The sequence below is a fragment of the Copadichromis virginalis genome, linkage group LG14, assembly GCF_057382275.1.
Source record: "Copadichromis virginalis isolate Kocher_CV1m ecotype Utaka linkage group LG14, C_Virginalis_male_GT1.1, whole genome shotgun sequence".
NCBI classification, from domain to species: Eukaryota; Metazoa; Chordata; class Actinopteri; order Cichliformes; family Cichlidae; genus Copadichromis; species Copadichromis virginalis.
Window position 1 is genome coordinate 20031077 of NC_140631.1, and position 16145 is coordinate 20047221.

The 16145-nt window shown below is 41.3% G+C and overlaps 1 protein-coding gene across 3 annotated transcripts in view; it reads right to left on the reverse strand.

The window, feature by feature from the left end:
* Nucleotides 1–16145, reverse strand: part of b3gat1a (beta-1,3-glucuronyltransferase 1 (glucuronosyltransferase P) a) — an 89262-nt gene that overhangs the window by 49081 nt on the left and 24036 nt on the right. For all 3 annotated transcript variants that reach the window (XM_085429801.1, XM_085429800.1, XM_085429802.1), the window contains exon 2: nt 6857–7071. The gene's annotated coding sequence lies outside the window, so the exon portion shown is untranslated. The remainder of the gene's footprint in view (nt 1–6856; nt 7072–16145) is intronic.

Below are 16145 nucleotides of genomic sequence, written 5' to 3' on the forward strand. Positions count from 1 at the left end.
GTATACATGTGCGTTACATTTTGCATCCCCATTAAGAACTGCTGCAAGCTACTGTTGCACACAGGCCTTTTAGCATTTCGGAAAAGATCACATTTGAATATTTTTGCGCATATTTTATGCTTGCGTGTCGTAAAACAAGGCATTCATTACTCCTGAAGCCAGCAGTTAGTAGGTGGTGCAGAAGGTCTCTCTTAGTCTGAAAACCATGTAGAAATGACTAAACAATAACTCATTCACAAAGCATTTTCATAGGAGATGCTTTTTCAGCACATTTTTTTAGGTCAGTCATTTGTATGCTTGCTTGGTTTGTAAGAATTAGCTCTACAAAAAAATGCCAGGGGCACAAATGTAATTGCAGAACAGGGTGGGGAATCCAAGTCAATATTGATGCATTTAAGGGCTTCCGAAAACCACCAAATATGTGTTATTATCTTTGAAGTGCCATTTCCCTTGATAGTGTGTCATGGCTGGAACTGCATCATCAATCTGAGAATGATTCAGCAGCTAATGCCCTAAATTGAAATGAGAGAAAACGCAGACCGCCGAATTTCTGCTTAGTGTCATTACAGAACAAAGCTTGTGCCACAAAGGGCAGAAGAAATGCTGCGAAAGGCTTACATTAGATTTAGAGCAACAATGATGAGCAAAGCCTTTGCTGTATTAAGGGTAACAAGCTCATCCTGCATCATCTTAGGCAGGAAATTCAAGGATCGCCTACTTTGCAGGCATAAGTAGAAAATACAGTGGGTGCTTTTTTTTCTTTTCTATATTTTAAAGGTGCATTCTCACTTAATAATTTATGTTCCAATTTCTTGCTCAACACACACACACACACACACACACACACACACACACACACACACACACACACACACACACACACACACACACACACACACAAATTCGGTCTCTAACGTGTTTATCATCCAGGGCACAGGAGAGACGCAGTATGCTAGAACAGAATAGCAAAAGCACTTACTGTTAATAACAATGTTTGGAGGTGGGATGCACAAAAAGATTGCCTATTGTAAATATGTTGTGCAGCTTGGGGCCAGGATACACAGACACTGCTGTAATCTACCTCAATGCAGGAGATTATCACAGCTTCAGCATTCAGACTAAAGACCGAGGCACATTAAGGCACGTGTTTTGCGCATGGTGTTACCTGTGATTGATGACTGAAGTGTTCATTACCCGAGTCCCTATACTCCACTATTACACTGTCTGACAGGCTCCATAAACACATGAACAGCTATGTGCTTAAGCTGTAATTGTATAGCACAGGAGTCCAGTGGAGCAGCAACATAAAGGATCATCAGCCTTACATCATACACCAATCAGGCACAACATTATGACCACCTGCCTAACATTGTGTTGCTCCGCCTTTTGCTGCAAGAACAGCCCTGACCCATAGAGACTTAGACTCCACTAGACTTCTGAAGGTGTGCTGTGGTATCTGGCACCAAGATGTTAGCAAGTTTCGATGTCGGGCCTCAATGGATTGGAATTGTTTGTCCACCACATCTCAGAAATGCTCGATTGGATTGAGATCTGGGGTTATTTGGGGGCCAAATCAACACCTCAAACTCATTGTTGTGTTTGTCAAACCATTCCTGAATAATTTTTGCTTTATGGCAGAGTGCATTATCCTGCTGAAAGAGGCCTCAGGCATCACAGAATACTGGATGGCAGGACCCAAGCTTTCCCAACAGAACGTTGTCCAAAGCATCACACTGCCTCTATCGGCTTGCCTTCTTCCCACAGTGCATCCTAATGATCTGACCCAGCCACCACGACTTGGCTCTTGTCATCAAACTCACTCAAATCCTTACGCTTGCCCATTTTCCCTGCTTCTAACATCAACCTTGATTAGAAATGAAACACAGACAAAAAAGAAAAATGTCAAATAATCTTTTTACAGACTTAATTCAGTTTTGTGTAATGCTATTTCACCCCTGCTTGTGTTTCACAGACTATTGGAGTTCATCTTTATGAATTAATGTTTACTTTCAGAGTTGACTGAGTCGCTGATTGAGTCATTTATTCATCGTATAAAAGCAAAATGTGCATCGCAGTTATTTACTGTTGTCATTATTTGGGGTTTCTGTTTAGTTATTTCCTGATTTAATTTGAAATCACTCACTTGAGTTTCAGTAGTTTTACTTCTAATCTTGGTTTTTTTCCCTGCTTTTTTTAAACACCACCTGCCAGTAGTTATGAATCACTCTCTCCAGATTGTCTTGTCATTCTTCACAGCCAAGCTTTCCTGTCGCTTTCAGAGCTATATTTTCCATGTTTTCTTTTGTTTCTGATTTGCATTTGTTTATGGATCATTGTTCAGAGTCAGACTCTGCCTGAGTGCCTGTGTGACCTCAAGATAGTCGATTACAGATTTCGATTTTGGATTTTATCTCTGCCGCCCATGTCCAGCATTCGGATCATCTGCCCAGTGAATCTGTTACAATAGTTAATGGTGCGGTCATAAAATGTCTTGTCTTGAGCTGAAAACCACAGCAGTGTTGTGACAGGGACAGTATCAAAATCCCACGTTTGAAAAAAGATGGGAACTTCTTAGTTGCCTGAGTAATGTTTCTTTCTTTAAATACTAGTAGACTGCCATGTCTGAAAATATAATGATTGGCTGTTGCTTTGATGACATATTGCCTGAAAAGCGTGCTTTATGTTGTAGCTATTGTTATAAACCACTGGTGTGTGTATTTTTTTTATTACTAACCAGGCAAAGGAGAAGGATCTTCTGTATATTCAATATGCCCCCGGTGGCATGAGCTTCTCCAGGCTTACTGTCTCAACTCTCTTCTTTCTCTGCCAAACTCTATCATGAACACACACATGCACATAATTTCATCTTCCTTCCCTTCTTCTTACTCTCCTGTCCTCCTCCAACTCCACCTCATCTCCCAACCCTATCTCTCACAGGCAATTTCTCCCTGCCTCTTATTTATTAACTCTCTCCTCTTCTCCACCCCGTCTCTAGCCTCACTTCTTTCCCCTCCTTTCTTTCATTTATCTCCCTTATGCTCTTTCTTCTTCTGTCTTTTTCTGACTGTCTTTTTCTTGTGGGTGGATGAGGAGCTGGGGGTGGGGGGTTGCACTGGGGTGTTTCTGTGTGGCCGTCTGCAGATCTGGAAAGGACATCCTCTCAGTTTAATTCAAGTCAACCCCGGCCTCCTGGTGCTCCGAGACGCAACGCAGCATGTGTGGCAGCTCTACAGAGACAGCCAGAAGGAAGAGACAAGTCTCATCTGCATATATGCATGTGTGTGTTTATGTGTGTGTGTTTGCCTGCTTAAGCTCATGTCAGTGTGTGAGAAGGAGGAGTGTGTTTGAGCCAAGCATCTTTCAGCAGTTCCCTGCAGATGGAAAGAGTTAATTTCACCCTGGCAGCAATCATGGCTGTCCATAAATCTATGATGAGAAGCTGCTATGTTGATTAGTCGGCGCTAATTAAAGGGGTTTGGAGTGCTATCTAAATTATTACCCAACATAAGCTATTTGCTCTAAGCTTGGTGGAGAGACTGTAAATAAAGCTATGATCATGAAGTGTTATAGTGTTGTGCCACTTTTTTTTTTTACATGTTAGAGGAGGCAGTTTGCCTTTAAGGACACCGACAGTGGCAATATTCTTTAAAAAGTCCAAGAAAGTTAACTCCTGTCGTTTAAACATGTAGTGCATAGTGCAAGGTTGTTGTGTTGAATATTGTAAGGCCTTGCTCTTAGAGTCTGTTAAATGCTTTTTGATGGTCAGTCTCGGCACAGACCGTGCGGATATGTAAGTGCACTTACAGACCTCTGCAGTTACATCATTACAGCTGATGCATGGACCTGTATGTGCATTTGACACAGCTCCTTGTTTGTTGTTTGGCTTTTTGGTCTGTTACCCTGAAGTCAGTCATTTTCTTTTCAGCCAAAACATTTACATTTAAGACAGAAGAATATCATTTGGCTTTATACTCAAGAGCAGGCACATTTGGCATTTATCTGCATCCATGATCTCCATGTACTCGCACAGATATCCGCTAATTAATGGTTGTGGACAGTGTGCAGAGGAGATCCTGTGTGGATTCTGTGGCTAAATGCTGAAATCAGTGTGGTTACACAACCCTGTTGCTGAATAAATGCAATGATTTTATAATATAATGCAGTCTTTTTATGTGTTAAATCGTGTTGGAGAAATCCTGAGAGGTTTTCACTCATGTGGTATTACCACTTAGTAGACCCAGTTGTGATATGCAGGGCGATTCACTGCAAATTGGTGCAGATGAAAACAGAGGGGACTACACACATTTACGGAGCGTATTAGGCCACGTTTATGATTTTTTTCACTAGCCTAATCTCTTCCAGATAAGGTGAGCACAACTTTTTCCCCTTTAGTCACAAAAAAGGAGCAGCAAAATCTTGTCCTCTCTTTCTAATTCAGAAAAAAGTTCCCAGACAGGCCTTGGAGCATCCACAAATGCAAACAGGAGATGCCTAATCATGGTGAGCTGCAGGGTCAAGTCAAGGTATCGTGCAGCTTATGACTCAAATAAGTTTCACAAATTTATTTATAAAGGTTTCTGAGGGGAACGTCATGAGAATCCAGTCAATAATTGTTGAGGAATTTCCGATTATGAAAAGTGAAGAGTTCACAAAAGTCAGCAGTGATCTAAACTAAGAATGTCTTTGCAGAAGTTTGTGGCAGACCATCCAGCACTAATCTGTTGTTGTCACCTTCCCGAAGGAGGTTATGTTTTGTGTGACTGTAATCACCATAGCTTTGAATGAATACTGATAAAACTTTGTAGGGGTGTAGAGTAGGGTCATGTTAACAATCCATTAAAATTTGGCTTACATCATCCAAGGTACACCTTAAAGTACATTAAAAAAAGGATAAAGGAAGCCAAATGACCGTACAGAAAAAACAAATACTACAGTACATCAGTGAAAGTAAATAACACCTAGAGCGTGAACAGCCTTGATGGTTTGTGCTCTCGATGTGCTTCTTGCAAAAAATTAACAAAACATAATTCGTTAGCTTCATAGCATAAGTGCCTAAGTCATTGACTTAGTCAAATGACTTAGGCAATTATGCTATGAAGCTAACGATATGTCAAACTTGTGTCTTTGCCAAATCAAAAGTAATGGTAGGCCTGTTAACCTTGACTGTCCAAACAAAAACCTAGTAGCACACTAAGAAAATAGCTGCTTGTAGTAAAAGGACATCTAAGAGCTGTATTTATAGTCTACCTTTTCACAAAAGCATGAATTTCTATTAAACCACTTTTTTCAACGAATTTTTGTTTCTACTGGATTTCTCTTTATAAATTAAACCCTTTATCTAAATATCAGGCAAGTTTAATTAGTTGGTGTTTTGATCTTAGTTAATGGTCCATAAGTTATCTAAGACCTATACTGTATACTGCAAAGCGGTAGCAGTGGGTTGCATATATGCAGTAGTACGGCGATGTAGTAACTTGCGATATTTTATTTCAAGCTAACATGAAAATAATCACAAAAAGTGTTTAAAGAGACATTTTGAACACATTTACATGTAAATATTAGCCACCTAGCCATAGCCATAGAGCAGGGGTGTTGAACTCCAGGCCTCAAGGCCCGGTGTCCTGCAGGTTTTAGATCTCACCCTGGGCCAACACACCTGAATCAAATGATTAGTTCATTAGCAGGCCTCTGGAGAACTTCAAGACATGTTGAGGAGGTCATTTAGCCATTTGAATCAGCTGGTTGGATCAAGGACACATCTAAAACCTGCAGGACACCGGCCCTCGAGGCCTGGAGTTCGACACCTGTGCCATAGAGGGACTGGAATGTACTTCATGCCTTCCTTGTTCACTACCGACTTCTTGGCTTCAAACATATTGTCTCCCCCTGCTGGTACTACAACTTTGTGTCCATTTCACGCTTTAGAGAGGCAAAGTGTGAAATGGACTTGGTTGATCTGCGTTTGCATTACATGCACATCCGTGATATCCTAGTGCTAACATGTTTTATTTTGCTCATGTTTTATAACAGTAAAAAGCTTAGAGCCATCATATCTATATTTATATCTATATTTTCTTTGAGAGCTGTAAGGAGGAGAAATCTGAGTCTGCGAGTGATTTAACATTGAAATCTTTTCCAGTTGTTGTTCTCCCCTCACTGTCTAATCATTTCCAGCTTTTACACCTTCAGATTATTGCCTCGGCTTTGTCATCAGCAGCCCTGGGTCTTTGAGCTCTTGCACCTTGCCTTCCCCATCTTACTCCCCTACCCAGCCTTCTCCCGCTGCTGTTCTCTACATATATATCAACCTCTAATAATATCAGAGGCCAGGGGGATCATAGACAGAGGAGGTAAGTGGATCTGCCAGATCATTTTGCCCCTGTCGTCTACCTAATTCCTCTGCTGGATTTTCTGGGAAATGTAACTTCTATTGGACAGGAAACAAGACATAAAGAAGAAAGACAGCCGTGATAGAGTGAGGCTGAGAGTAAGAAAGATTTAACCACATCCTTTGAGTGTTAAATTTAGCTCTCCTGTAGAAAAATAGATAAATAAAGCTGCTGTGTAAGTAACAGGAAAAAAGAGAACAAAGCAAGATTGCCAGGTTCAGCCCAGCTGTTTCCAAGAGATACACACAGATAAAATCTATTGTGATATTGGAAAAACACTTCTAGCTACATTTGCATTGCACCTAACAAGAAAGTCAATATCTTACATATCTCATATTGTTCATTATGTTTATGAACTCAATTTCTTTTTGTTTTGCTATGAAAAAGATATGAAATAGGTAGCATCACATGATCAGTTGTGCGAAAATGTGTTCACCCGAGCACCACGAGAACAATGCGATACTCACAAGCAGTGCTGTCCCCTTCCACTGCAGGTACAGGCGCCTCCTAGAGCGTATTCCCTTCTTCCTTGCTCTTTGTCTCAGGCCTGCCGTTAATTGGCGTCCTTCGGGGAGCAGAGATATGTTTGTGTGTGGGTGTAGCTGGTCAAGCTGAGTGGAAGCCGTGACACGGGGGTGACATCCGAACTCCTGCAACAGTTTCACTTCCTCTGGGCTGGCCCCTGGGGAAACAAGAGCACGAGAGATGTGAGTAAGAATGGTCCTCCTCTTGCTAATACAATGAGGGGCATTGAGGGAAGGAACGAGCAGGATGGTTGCTGGGCGGAGGAGCTGCCACACTACGAGAGCCACGCGGTCATTCTCGGTGGCCGTGTGACAGATTTTCTGTTTGCATCTGGACAGCTGTCAGGAAAGATAATCATTGTGTGTGTGTGTCTGTTCCCAGCTTAAGCTGCATGCTGCTTGACAGACAAGAAATAGTTTTTTGACTCATGGGGTGTGTCTCATGGAGTGCAATCTGCTAGTCTGTGTTTTGGTCAAGCTGTAAGTCAGGCACCTGCATGGCCTCCAAGAAAAATTATTATTTTATTTGTTTTGCTCCCTGGGGAAAAAAATGAATCACAAAAAAGCACTTTAACAACTTGTTCAACCCATCAGCTATTAATAGCTGCCTTCCTCTTATGCGTGGCCTCTGGGGAGCATCATTTCAAAATGTCCATTTGGAAGAAATGAAAGAAACACACCAGCTGCACTTCTCACTCACTCTACCACAATTCCTCTACATGCCTCCTCCCCTCCTCCTCCTCTACCGCTCTCCATTATTGATGAGACTTCCTCTGGCGTCCTCATCTGCCACTGTGTTGGTTGTACTCGCCTGTGGGCAGCCGCTGCGGATGTACAAGGGGAACAGCTGATGCCACACGAGGCAAAATAAGACAAGGGTCGGACACGTTAACAGCCTATTGACAGGGTGCAATCCAGAGGGCATGCTATGCTGCAGGCTTGTTACTGGCTTAATTTAAATTCAACAGGGGCTGTTTATAAGGGGAGCAAGCAATTATCTCAAAAACACGGGAAATGCCCCTTCTGTTGGACTCATCCCGAGCACAAGAATGTGAAGCACGCTCGGCAGCATAAAATGGGAACAACTAAAAATGAAGCCATTGGAAATGAATATGAAGCTACTGTAATTGAGGTGGAAGAATCAGCTAGTACAAAGACAGGCTGAAAGACGTCAGAGATGAATATCCCCCACATTGAGGACGACCTGCACATTACACTACTTCAGTATTTCTGTATAATACCTCCTTGTCACGTTTTCTTAGATTTATAGTGTTTATATTATTTATTAATGCAAATTCATTCTGTTTTTTTTATATCACTGTTGTACGTGTATATTTTTTTATCTCACAGTATGAGGACCTTTTACTCTGACTTTGTTGTTTATTTATTGTAGAATATACTATTTTTATTTTTTCCACATTCTAACTATCCATCTATCGGCAAAGCAAAAAGAACCCTATGGTAAATTCATATGTATTCTCCTGGTACCTACAACATCACTCACAAACACGCGCCCTCTGTCTCCATCACACAATGTTGTATTGTGCTTTGACATGACAGAGATGAAAGACTGCAAACCTGCACCTCTTGCACAACAGGGAACAATATATTATTGTGCTACCAATGCTACTTTATTTTCATTGAGTTGGTTGTGAAGTGTCACGGTTATTCCCAGAGCCACAGCAATATCGGACTTCTAAAAAAATGTTTTAGAGATATATGATTAAAATAGCATGGGAAATTAAAAAACACACACACCAAAAAAATAATAATGTGATGTGAACAGACAGCTGTCAGGGCCAGTGAAACTGGAAAACTAAAGGAAAAATATTTTTAAGTATTCAAAGGGACCTTGTTACCCAGTAGGCACAAACAGCAATAATGTTCAGGTTATGCAGTTGGGTGACCAAAGGAAGAATCTCAAGCTGTGCTGTAGGTCATCAGGGGTTCAAGATAAAACCCAGCACTAAACCAAAATAGGTAGCTATGGTTACAACAGTACACCGCTGATAGGAGCTGTGGTACATCACAAATAATGGCATTGATGCTGACGTTAGAGTGCTTTAGATGTTTGCCGGAGATTGTTGCATTTTATTATTTACCCACCAACATCTCTACATTTCCACATGCGGAATTGTTGAGCTACATCTGTGATTGGCTGGCAGCACTGTTTACCACGCCTCCACTGACCAAGACAATGGCTTCTTGAAACACAACTCAGCATCTACATGGCAGCATAATGTCTTTGTGCTCATCACAGCTAGAAGCAGTCCTGCATCGACTCTTCGAACAGTTAAAAAATAAAAAGGGAAACAGTGATAAAGGGCTACTGCCATTCTTAAGTAAAGCATCTAACTACAACTAAGTCTTAAAACAACAGAGTGATGCATTTGATGTGGTATTAAAATGTCCAAAGTACTTGAAAACTCATTCAAGCACCAACTCCATACTCCAGCAGCTGGCTCTAACACCATTCAACCACTGTTCTATCATGTTCTGCTCCATGACCAGACAGCAAACACTTAAAAACACACCCTCTCTCTCTGTCTCACACACACACACACACATTGAGGGAGACACACTTTTCAGACAATCTCACCACTGCGCAGAGGGCCGCGGTGGCTCTAATACGAAATGACCACTGTGACCACGTCAATCTGTGCATCTGACAGTGACGGATGAAGAGCCAAAAACCTGAAAATGTAAGATTGGATTCTGGGAGCAAGGAGAGGAATCAGAGACAGGCTAGCGTTGGTATTGATTGACTTCAAACATACTAATGTAGCCCATCAGAACACAGGTGGGGGTGCACTTGCTTTCACACATGCTATTTTTTGCACGCACGATCATTAACCTCTGGGTGGTCTTGGGTCGATTTGTGCCATTTTTCATTGTTCGTATACACGCCATTTGCACTGTGTTGAACGGAATATAGCCAACTTTTCCAAAAAAAAGTCTGGTTACATATATTTCAAAATTCCAGTCTGACTCCCTTAAATTAGCTTCAGTGGCTGAGCTACAGATAAACTTACACTATTGGTCCTAGTGGTCGATTTGTGCCCCATTGAAACCCATTATAAACGCTATTTCCCATTCCACGGTCATTACAACCAAATAATGGGCCATCTTCCGAATGTTGGTGGTACTCGGGAGTCCGGGCCTTGGAATTGTATCTTTTGGGAAATATTTGATTTCTTTGTTTTTTGGGGCTAAAAAAACAGTGCGGCCATGTGACGAAACCGGGATATAAAGGGTTAAAATCCGCGAAATGTAATTAAAACTTGATATGAATATTTCAAGGAGAAGTAGGTCTAAAAGATTGGCTAATTTAAAGTGGAAAAAAATATTAATATATTGATATTTTATGGCACTTTTCATGGCGTGGTCGATTTGTGGCTCTAAGCCCAATAGTGTATGCATTTTTCTAGGACCCCCCAGAGGTTAAGGAGCGATAATTCATAACCCAGAAGTTGTCTTACACGAACAAAGCCTGACTTGCAGACAAAGAAGCAATTAACGTAAAAACAAAAGTGCACCTGCAGATATTCCTCCCTTGATTGTGTTTGAGATTCGTGTTTCTGTATGTACACTCACTGCTGCACCATTTTCTAAGCCCGGAGTCCGAAAGAGAAGCTTTAACAGCCCTGCAGGTTCTATTCTTCCCAGTTCAGTCTAAACCTGAAAGACCCACCGGGAGCCATGTGAGTACCATATCATGTAGCACACACACATACATGCACACTTAAAGTATATAGACCCCCAACAATATATTGTATCCACATAGATTTACTTGCCCAAGGCTAAAAAGGCAATCAGTACGCTATGGGAAAACAGAAGTGGATGCTTATTTTCAGCAAGATTCACTATGGAAACTGTTTTATATCTCTGCGTCAACAGAGGGTGGGGCCTTTGCTGGACTCCACTGCAGAAACTCTACCAACTAATCCAACAATCACCCTTGTTCATCACTAGTACACATTTTTTGATAGAAATACTGGATTCTAAAGACATCAATAATGATGAAAAAACAAAAAAGCTAAATAAAAACAACATTAGGTCCTCTAATGAATTTTTGATGGCATGTCAGGTCATACCTGAGATAATGACTGAGCTGTTGGCTCTTAAAAAAAAAATTCTTGACGACGTCTGTCATTTAAGAGGAAGCTGCCAGGTTTATCATGAAAGAGAATTGATCGTGCCTCTATGATTAATTCAGACGTGTCAGTTAGTGAGTAAATGCTTCTTTATTCTCGTGTACGTAGTCAATATTAATAATGCACACGCGGGTCTAAGTTTAACATCCGTCTTGGCAAAGTCTAACATGGACGGTTTCACCAGCTGTGCACGCCTGTCACCACGTCCCTTCTTCCTCTCCCTTCCTCTTCTTTCCACTTCAAGCTCGCTATTCTATCCTTTCCCTCCTCTTTCTGTCCCTGTCTCTGAAAGGCGCCGTATGGCTCTGACACCCAGTCTGATAGAAAGATGTGGCCCATCAGCAGTAATTGGAGGAGCTGCGGTGGTTGGGTTTCTCTAGGAGGTGGCGGCGGCGTGATCGATCCTATGGATGGCAGAGGTGGGAAGGCATGTTGACAGAGCTGCGTCCCCCACAGCTCCTGACAGCTCAATGAAGGCCGAGCCGCAGAGCACAGGATGTCCTTTTACAAGAACAATCGTCAAGTGTGCAGGTCGCCCCCGAGCCCTCAGAACTCGCAATCATCCAGTTAAATCATAATTACCCATTTAGCCGATTATCAACCGGGTAGATGCACGCTGAATTTAATGTAAGCCTTTCATTATACACACATTAAAGAAAAAAAGAAAAGGGAAATGCCACAGGCCCAATAGCAAAGATGTGATGTAATTATCTTGGAGGTGATTTATTTGCCGATTTTACAGCAATAATCTCCCGACACCCTCCGTGCATTCTGCGAGGTATACAGTTTAATTGCACGCTGTGTGCACTGACACAATGAAATAGCACGAGTTGTGAATGATGGATGTAGCAGAGGCTTCACTCAAGTGAGATAATTTGCATGCTTGTGACAGTACACAGGCTGGTATCAACATAACCCTGTGTGTGTGTGTGTTTTTATTTTTTCTTCTCATCACAGCTTTGGAGAGCAGTCTTTGTTTGTTCTCCTGTTTATGGTTTTCTCAAGACCAAAACTGTACTGTGCTGAGCTCAGCCTGACCATCAGTTGCCATGGCAACACAAGGCAGCTGGGACTGATGGCGCGTTAGAAAAGCTTGGCACAGGTTAAATCAAAAGAACTATTTATTTGCCTCGCGCTGTTGTCTTACCCTTATCGCGGTCAGACTTTGTGCTTCGTGCTGTGTTAAGAGAAGACTGGTGACTCTGTGTGGAACCTGCTGGCCAGTACACCTACTGGAACACCAAAAGAACAGTGACTGAGCTTTAAAGGAATCTCTTGTTCAAAAGCTAATATGCACATCCACAAGAAGGAATTCTCTCAATCTTCCTCCTTTATAAAAACTATTTAATATATTCCTCTTTTATCAAAATTATTATTACTATATTCAAATTTATCCTTCAAAATACATGCATTTGAAAGGCTTGATTCCAATAGACTATGCAACAGATGCTCCGCAGCTAAAACATAAAAAGTATTTTAAAAAAGTAAAAATACAGAGTATAATGAAACACAGCCATGCAATTCCTTGACTAACCACTTGAGGCTAATTTCACAACCACAACATGATTAGAGGTCGTTACAGATGGTGCTTTGGTCTCTACCCAATTAAAATTGCTATATCTGGTGTTTTTGTTTTGTTTTGTTTTGTTTGTTTCTTTTTCATAGCTTGTCTTTGTTAAGGCTTGAAGGGCATAAACACGAGGAGACGAGCAGAGCTGTCAATGGAATTTCAATCCACAAGTGTTCTCAAGGTGAGCACTTTAAGTGCCTATTAATAGGAGTGAAGAAAGCAACTGATCACTCCATATGTGAACAGGGGCTTCAAATGTAGGGTCTTGTTATGGCTGCTTTGAGACTGGCAGCTTGGTGCGGACACAGGTAATTCCTGTGACTTGTATTTGCTAAATCAAGTAGCTGATTTGCACCTCTCAATCATGTTTGCCATGTTTGAGCCTTTTTTATGAATTATCTGACATATTAGCATTGCTTCCTGTTTGGCTAACTGCACTGGCACATCCAAGACATCTGTGCTCTGGTTTTGATGTTCAAAATTCAAGTATTTTATATGTCTAGGGATCAGGTTCCAGTGTCAGCTCAGAACACAGATAGAGCAACTGTACCGTATAACAAAGCTTTCCAACTTTAGTGAAAACTCTGTCCTTTTGTCCACATCTGGCCAGTTTGTGGTGGGAAAACTGCTGACATTTAGGCTTCATATCAATTTTTGTCCATCTTTTATATACAGTCTATCTAGTTTTGTAAATAGTAATAAAGTATACACCCAAGAAATGACATATAATTCCTGTAGCAGCTGTTTCTTGGAAAGTATCAGGCCTCACTGCAGCCGTCTGACCACTAATGTTATAACTGCATCCATTCATAACTCCTCCATTTCCTGGCTTAGAGCCAGAGGTGTTAAATCTGCCCAGATATATGGCTGCAACAAAAGCAGGCAACACTGAACTTTCAGTGCTGAAGTCAATGACAACTTTGTCAGGGCCTTTGCCAGGATATGAGATAAATTCGGTAGTGAGGTCCCAAAACACTTAACCTGCCTTTAGAAAATGTAAAATCGTTTCTTAAATCAGACTCTTCATATTCTGGAATCAGCTCATACATTTATTAAACAGGAAGAAAACAAAATCACCAAAGTTTTTTTTTAATTTCTTGCCTAAATGTTCTCTTGACACTATGTTCCCACTGACCCCAAACCCACCACCACCCACAGAGGACTTCAGAGTCAGAGGGCAGTAGAAGGTTAAGGATTTATAGGCAATCCCCTGGTAATATTACACCTTGCTTCCCCTCTGCCACACACACACACACACACACACGCACGCACACACACACACAAACACACACAACACTATCACATACACCATTTCTGGAATACACTGATCCCTGTGAAGAGTGTCCAGCCAGAGGCAGAGCCGTGAAGCTGTGCAGGAATAACCAGCAGGCTTAAGGTGCTGCCAGGTGTAACAGCCACAATCTCACTTGGCCTCTGTGGTATAAATAGATAAAAGCCTCTGTTCAAAAGCAGCACTGACCTTAATATAATGTTTCAAATACTGATGAGAGCTATTTCAGTGACAGTAAATAAATAAATATGTTTTGTTTGACCCCAGTCTCAAATCTGCTGTGTACTTCATCCCTTTAGACTTTTACCCTTGGAGGGAATTATATGCCATGTGCTCACATGTGCAGTATCGTTACAGTAAATAGCACATTCACTCCCAAAAGTGAAGCCGGCTCTATCTTTCTCTAGATGGCTTTCATCTGCACATTTGTCACTCAACCTTCTGGGTCATTTCCAACTTCTGTGAGGGTTCAAGAAACAGTCAAGGAGTGATTCAGTTTCCCTCTTGTGTAACTGTATTGCGTGTCCCCGCAGCCTTGCCTATCATTTGCTTGCGTGCATTGCACTGACAAAAAGGTGAGATTGTAAATGGTCATTGGAAAACTTTGAAGGCGATGACATGCTCCATGGCTTTAAGTTTAGTCACTCTCCCGTGCTGAATGTTTATGAGCTCTCTTATCATAGCTGTAGCAGTCACTTCAGAAAGCCAAAAAGCCTGACGTCTGAAATATTCATCACTCTCTTTCCTTTAGTTTGTTCCTTCACAGTATCATACTCCATGTGACTACTGTGAAGGAAAAAACACCTCTGCTCTCTTCAGCGCTTCAGAGAGCATTGTTACAGTTTTTAAGTTAATGATACGCTGCAAAAGGAGACAGTCTTGATTGTAGCATGTATGCTCGCACTTCAGAGTAAGTTACTGTGCTTGTATATTTAATATTCAGATAACTTGCCCCATATCCACAAAAGCTCTGGAACATGCTAACAGCTTTGGTGGTATCTCAGTGGTTTGAGCCAAATGTTAAGATGTTGCATCACAGTGATGCTTGTCATAAAAACCAATCAAATACCCTATGCACACTTATCTTACAAACTGAAAATGAAACCAAATATCCTTAGTAAATCTTTTGATACATAACAGGTATGTTATGTACATGTCATACATATTTTATGTTGAGTTAATATGTGGGCAGCAACTTGTGGGGGCTAAAAAAGTGCAAATAAACCTGCAATTTTAAAGCTGCTTTAGTTTGGCTCTGAAAGTGGGTCAATTCCAATAAAGTTACATGTTAATATGCTAGACTGTTGAGCAGAAATGAACAGGTTTACTATATGACAAATATACAGGGATGATCTTTAGCTTAATAATCAGGGCTTAGAGTTATACATGATGGACATGTGCACTTATGGGACAATTATTTTGCTGAACAGTGATGTTGCCACCATTTATACCAGTACTCACTGCAGTATTGTCTTGAATAACAGGTGTCAGTACTCAGGCAAAACATCCATAAGAGAAGCAGAAGAAATCAAAATGGGAAGTAAAGAAATTGCAGTTGTTTTTTCAAGAAAGTTTCATCTTTTCAAACTGTTGCATCATCTCCCTCTGTATAATATCATGGCAGTGAAACGCAGCAAGCTCATACACTGTTGCTTTCAGCTGTGTCACTTGACTGATTGAGAGGTGCACGACAGAAACCGCATAGTGAACGCGTGGCTTGCGGCGGTGGATGTGACGTCACTTTCTGTGTTCAACGCAATTTGCGAGGGCGATGACGGCGGGTGGAATGGGCCTAAAACAGTGACAGCTGGCTGGCAGCACAGGAAGCTGTAGCTACTAGCAGTTTGCTAGGCTTAACCTCAGCTAATATGAGCCACTGAACTGGACTTCTCACCTGTGCATGTGGTGTTGGTGACTTGTAGCGCTTTTATTTGGCTCGAGAAAAATAAGAGATGACAAAAACAAGCCAAAATCCCCTGTAGAAAATGGAAGCCCATAAATGAATGACTGATTGGTTCAGCTTTAATCTGTATATCTGTGATCTGACTTTTGAGAAAACATTTGCATGCTAACCAACTTGATCCAAAGAATGAATCATCATAAAATTACACAATGCAATCTGTTTTTCCCTGACACGAGAAGGAGCTACAGAAAAAACTGGCTCAGAAAAGTGCTTATTCCCTCAGACAAGAGTTTTCATCATTTAATTGTTGGCTT